We start from the raw sequence: 6,793 nt of genomic DNA, 5'->3' as shown, positions 1-6,793 counted from the left end.
TAAACTAATCGTTTTCCACTGGATGATCGATGATATAAACTAATCGTGTTCCACTGGATGATCAAACAACTTAAGTAAGACGACGGTGGGTTTTTTTTAAGCTGTATACTTGTCTTATATAAATTCCTGAAGACATTTTTTTTGGCGTGCATTTTATTCGTCTGCAAAAATTAAATATATTACATTTTATGTCTACATGTGACCCTTTACTTACATAAAATGTCTTTGAATTTATCTTAATTTGAGAAAACATTTAAAAATTCAAAATATTTAGCGTTCAGCCGAATCGAAATTAACAAAATTTGAAGTCGACATACAGATTTGAAATATGTATGTCACGGTTTGTATTTGACACACTGTACATCCAGACAACGTTTCTTAAAACCATTGAAACAATTACAATTAATATTTACTTTATATATATGGTTATCGAATTAAATACACATTGGGTATATGTGATATGCGACTTCTCTATAGCTAATCTGCAATTTGATATGTTCACTCTTTATTTTGGCGAGATATGGAAACCAAACAATATTGTAACCCTGCACGTTAGTAAGGATCGAAACGTTGATATACACATTGAAGGGCAAACTTGAAGCCAAACTGAAAGTAAGTATGAAAGTACATGTTTATATAATTGCAGACACTGCGCGTGTTCTTGAGTTTTAGTTTTCAAATGGGATATTTCAATATTCACTAATATAGGTTAATTAAAGTACTTACTGAAAAGGGGAAACAGTCTTGTAACTATCTGGTTGAATAAAGGTGTATACAGTAGAGAAACATATACTAGTACTGTTGCTGATGATAATGATGTGGGGGATGTGGATTAATAATTATTTTTGTTTTTGAATTTCGGAAGAGGGGAGGAGAATGGGAAGAAGTTGCTATTGTCATTTTCTGTTCTATAAATTAAAGAAGTTCAGAATTTTACGAGAAATGAAGGACATAGGTACACATCGTAATTGGTTTTACCACGAACATTTAAAATAAAAAAAAAATAGAAGACAAATAATCTATATAGATTCGATGGAATCTATTTGGTATAGACTATTATGATTATATACATGTATATTAATATTTGTTGAAATCCTAGCACAAATGATTTTTCTCAAACTGATGGGCGATTTAAATGAAGTACAATTTTTTACCATTCTAGCAATCTTGATTTATGGACATATAACTGCAGACCAAATGCTAACAATAAGGCTCCGACTTGCTTGACCAGGTTAACTGCATTATGGTACTCAACTGAATACTCAGACAATATCGTAAAGCAGCATACTTTTGTCTTATTTCTTGTTATAATTTGTTTGTTTGTAGGCAATGACATCTTGTGAACCCTGCCACAGAAAAGGTCTTTGCGTTCCTGCAGTGAAATGGTGTACTGAGTGTGATGAAGCATTATGTTCCTCCTGTTATGATTCCCATAGGTCAATGAAAGCTTTGTTGTCACATCGTATTGTTGACATCGATTTAGCAAAGACGACACCTGTCCCAGGTAAGTACCATAGGTCGCATTCAAGTTTATTACTTTCCGCTATATAGATGATGTTCTCTCACTAAATAATTCAAAACTTGGTGACTATGTTGAACGCATCTATCCCATCGAACTAGAGGTAAACGATACAACAGATACAGTTGAGATTGCCTCACATCTTGACTTACATCTAGAAATTGACATTGAGGGTTGGTTGAAAACAAAACTTTACGACACACGAGATGATTTCAACATCCCAATTGTGAACTTTCCATTTCTATGTAGCAACATTCCAGTAGCGCCTGTATACGGTCGGGAGTATATATATCTCCCAATTGATACGATATCCCCGCACTTGTATGTCATATCATGATTTCCTTGTTAGAAGGTTGCTACTCTCAAGGAAGCTATTAAACCAAGAGTTCTAATTGTGAATTTGAAATCATACCTTCGTAAATTTTACGGACGCCATCACGAGTTGGTTGACCGTTATAATATATCCATTTCGCAGATGATATCGGATATGTTTCTTACGTCGTAACTACAATCCCCTTCCCTTTTCATGAATTTGACCTAACGAATGAGACTTTTTACCGGGTGTGTAATAACATGAGCAACATGACGGATGCCACATGTGGAGCAGGACCCGCTTACCCTTCCGGAGCACATGAGATCACCCCCAGTTTTTTAGTGGGGTTCGTGTTGCTCAGTCTAGTTTTCTATGTTATTTCTGTGTACTTTTATTTGTCTGTTTGTCTTTTTCATTTTTAGCCATGGCGTTGTCAGTTTATTTTCGATTTATGAGTTTGACTGTTCCTGTGGTATCTGTCGCCCCTCTTTTATTGTTATGCATGCACCGAGACGTCTCACACATGTTCATATGATCCACTAAAATATACCAAAAAGCATACTATTTGTGTTTTTCTTCATCTCATTGTATGTCATGGCTATGGGTTTCTATTTGTTCTTGTATTCAGTATTTGTTTTGTTTTTCAAATGTCGTTGGCTTTATAAATAAGAAGATGTGGTATGAGTTTTATCTTGTTCTTTGTTTTAGAAATCTGACTGTCCCTTTCAACTGGCTTCAAAATGTTACCATTGTCACACTATATATGTTACATAAATGTACTAGATCTAAATAATCTATTCACAATACCAAAGACATTTTTCACATTTCTGTTTTATTTCATTATTAATGAGGTTGTTTGAACTTTGATTTACATTTTTCTAAAAAGTCCTACGTGTAAGATGAGAAGAAATTTTCAAACCGAGAAGTAGATAATAGAAAAGAACTAAATTAAAAGATTATACCATACGACCAATGTAATACAAAAATGTCAATTGCAAACAAAAGTATATCATTGTATGAAGTTTAAAAGTATTTAAAACATAATTTTTAATTCTGGCATAGCTCCAATTAACACAACACCTAATCCTCTTAAATTCCATTGTATACAACTTCAAAAATTAAAAATGTCGCATTAACTTAAAACCCAGTCATTAAAAAATTATACACATCATACAAAACAATATTGATAGAAATATTTCACAAGGTAGACGGAGAAGACTCGGTTCCTATATAAAAATGGCTTGATACAGTAAGTTTAGCTATTCTTGTTTTATTATTCCTTTCTTTTTAATGTTTGCGTTAATAAGAAGCCACCAGGTATGTGAAATATGCTGATCCCAATCATGTTTTATCATGACTTTATTTCTTTACACTTATGGTAAGATTGTTTTGTTATATACTAATGTGTACATCTTATTTTCTAATGCATTCTTTTTTTCAGCTTTGATGAAATTATCCAGCCAGTTCTGCAAGACACATACCAATCAGAGACTTGAGTATCACTGCTTATTCCACGACGCTATCTGTTGTCAAAATTGTATGACCCATAACCACCGTGCATGCGCAAATATTATTCCAATAGACATCGCCGCTAAAGGTGCCAAAGAATCAAGAAGTATCAGCGACCTTCTGTCACAGCTGGAGAATATACAACAGTCACTTGATGGAATACGACAGAGGAAGCTACAAAATATAAAACAAATAGATGATCAGGATATTGCTATTCGGAATACGGTATCTAGACTCAGGCAAAAAGTCACAGAACGTTTGAACGTTATTGAAAAAGAATTATATGACGAACTGAAAAACCTTAAACAATCCGGAAAATCCAAACTAGAAAGGGAGTCAAGAAAACTCCAACAAACCGCTGATTTAGTGAAATCTCACAGAGAGCAAATAGAATTCGAAAAACAAAATGGTACAGACAAGCAAACCTTTCTAGCGGCCCATATTATCAAGGAATACGTTATTGGCATTGAAGAAAGAATTTTACATATGAAATCTCGAACTGGCACGATATCATTAGTATTTCAAGAAAACGGAGACATCTTGGATAGTATTGGTTCATTTGGGTCTTTATCATTATCTTCAAATACCAAAACATCATTTAACATGGATGAAAAACATAGCAAAGAAGTAGAACAGAGAGAGTCTTTTATACAGGGATTTGATTTTAGTTATAAATTTGATGTAAACGTCAAGCAAGATGTTATGATAACTGGTATTGCAGCTACAGACGACAACCGTCTGCTATTGTGTGGTGGCGGGAAATGCAATATTATCATCACCACTCTGGAGGGAAAATACTTGCAAGATTGTAAACTGACTGGTGAGCCATGGGACGTAGCAATCACGCGCGAAAGAGAAGGCAAAGCTGTTGCAACTTTGCCAATCTTGTATGCAATTCAGTTTATCAACACGAACAGTATGGTAGCAGGTAAAATGGTCAAATTTAATTGGCGAGTTTATGGAATCGCAACAATTGACAAGAGAATTATTGTTGGTGGGAAGAACAGCTTGCAAATATTGGATACCGACGGTATTAAATTAAGTGAAATAACTGTACCTAGCATTAGTGTATTTTATATACATCCACGAGAAAATGGGGATTTTTATTATTCGGATTGTACTTATGTTTACTGCATGAAACCCGATGGTCGCCACGTGTTTTGTCAAGATGTATCGAACTTAGATAGTCCTAGAAATATTGTTACAGACACTCGTGGCAACCTTTATGTCGCTGGTCATCGGTCCAATAATGTTCATCGTTTATCTTCAGACGGAATCAGCTTGGATGTACCTTTGTCAAAAGAGGATGCTATAAATGGACCGTTTGCAATATGTTTCTCATTAGACCAAAGTAAACTATGTGTTTCTAACCGCAATGGAAAGACAATCACAGTCTATGACACGATGTATGCACCTCAATCAAGGGAAAAGGACATCGAAAACCTACTTAAATATTTATGAGATGTAATTTATGTTTGTGTTTCGTATCAAAAATCCACAATAATAGAGATCGATAGCCTCTTACTAGGTATAACCTGTAAATAAAGGAATTTTGTTTCATTGTTTTTGTTTTCTTGTATCTCCTACCTAATAGTCTTTTCAGTAGTTAGGGAAACTGGTATAGAGACAGTAAGATGGAAAAGAGATTGCAAGGATTATTTGATACCATGCATCAATTATAGTTTGATTCAAATAAAATATGTTTCTATTTCGTATTGTCTTTTCTATTTTATTTTAGGTTGAATATTTCCAGGAGGGCATAGCTAACTAGTAAACTAGTATAATCAAAATAGATTTAAGCTCGGAAACAAATAGGCGATTTTTGGAAAACACCAGCCCCTTCTCGCTTGCCGGTATCTAGCAAACGTAATATATGTACCATGAAACTGCCGAACACCAAATCATGGTCATCGATCAGCACAAAAAGAGGAATCTTTGTCTGTGGTCTTTCTACAAAGTTTGGACACTTTTGTTCTGCAAGTTAATCACAGCATGCATATGCAAATTTACCAACAGGAATGCAGTATCAATATTTGGTGTATTGTTGGTTTGTAAACAATTTGTCAAAATTTTCAAAGCCTGTTTGTGAGATATTTTTTTCTTGTTTTTTTTTTATTTACAACATTTTGGAGTCCAGCCACGTTGTGATATATGAAGTATAGAAACAGTTTAATACAATCAAATAAAAAATAAATTTCACTAAAACTATAAATATTAATTGTTTTGCTGCAACCGTTTGTTTCCTGTTTTAAAGGTGTACATTGCTGAACTGCATTACCATTCAAATGTTTATTTTCACAAATAAGCTGTGGTAGTACCTCTTATTTTAATATGTTAGTTATTTAATAGTGTGGCTATTGTGTATGAGTAAGAATTAAGACTATCATCTATAATACTAAAATTACAAGGTCCAATTTGTCAGCCGTCATCACGTAAAAACGACGAATCAAAAAATTCAACTTTATATATAACTAATATAGTACAAAGGTGTAGATTAAAAATTACACCACTCCAGGCGCTTTTGTTTTCCAGGTAATTAATATTGCCAATAATTAAGAAGTTCCGGGTCGAGTCCGATACCGATACCAATAGTATATTCACCTGTTACCGATTACCTTATCTGTACGTTCCGCATCTGACAGGCGCACCACCAAACGGTGTATTCAGGATTAATATGCTATATAGTATTACAAGGGTCATAATCACAGGGTTGACACTACTTAATTGTCAAATTGTTACCTATTGTAGTATTTTAATCAGTTAGACTTTCTAAGATAACAATACGAATACTAAAAATCTGGACTAAAGTAAGGCGTATGGGTACAGTTTTCAAATTGTTAGCGGGCATGACGTAAAACAGCGAATCAAAGAATTCAATATTTATAACTAATATACAATGCTGTTGATTAAAAAATTTTCCATTCCAGGACCTTTTGTTTTCCAAATAATTAAAATTATCAATAATTGATAAGTTCCAGTTCGACGGGTTCAAACAGAAAGATTTGAAAGCAGAGAAAACTGTGTATCTTATAATCAGCATGACTTTATCAGATGACAATACTAATACTAAAATAAGGCTTGCGCATAGTTATATACCTTAATTCAGTCACGGACCCGCGATATACGGGTGTGTTCTAGTATTGATATAAGAAATAGAAACCACAGAAAAGTTATCCCTTGTCGTCAATCTGACGCACGATACAATATTTATCAATATACATTTCCTATTTTGAAAATACAAGTAAATGAAATTAAGTGCTTGAGAAGACTTATGTAATGAGATATGCAAAACATTTAACATTTATTCAATAAAAGACGATTTAAAGTAAATAATATATCCACCACAATTAACATGGAGCTACAATATCAGGAATTTATAATTTCCAGGAACATAACATTGATGTATCACGAAACTTCATACATGTATATGGTAAAGAAGTTATATTTATCCA

General features: G+C 33.5%; 1 long non-coding RNA gene across 1 annotated transcript; it reads left to right on the top strand.

The window, feature by feature from the left end:
• The first annotated feature begins 2,742 nt into the window (after nucleotides 1-2,742).
• Nucleotides 2,743-5,052, top strand: LOC143053001 (uncharacterized). The gene is made up of 2 exons (XR_012971320.1): nucleotides 2,743-3,081; nucleotides 3,274-5,052. It is a non-coding gene; the product is annotated as an uncharacterized LOC143053001 (long non-coding RNA).
• The last annotated feature ends 1,741 nt before the right edge of the window (nucleotides 5,053-6,793 follow it).

The sequence above is a fragment of the Mytilus galloprovincialis genome, chromosome 1 (genome assembly GCF_965363235.1).
Source record: "Mytilus galloprovincialis chromosome 1, xbMytGall1.hap1.1, whole genome shotgun sequence".
Lineage (NCBI taxonomy): Eukaryota > Metazoa > Mollusca > Bivalvia > Mytilida > Mytilidae > Mytilus > Mytilus galloprovincialis.
The sequence above is the reverse complement of the archived record's forward strand: the minus strand, read 5'-3'. Positions and strand labels throughout refer to the sequence as shown.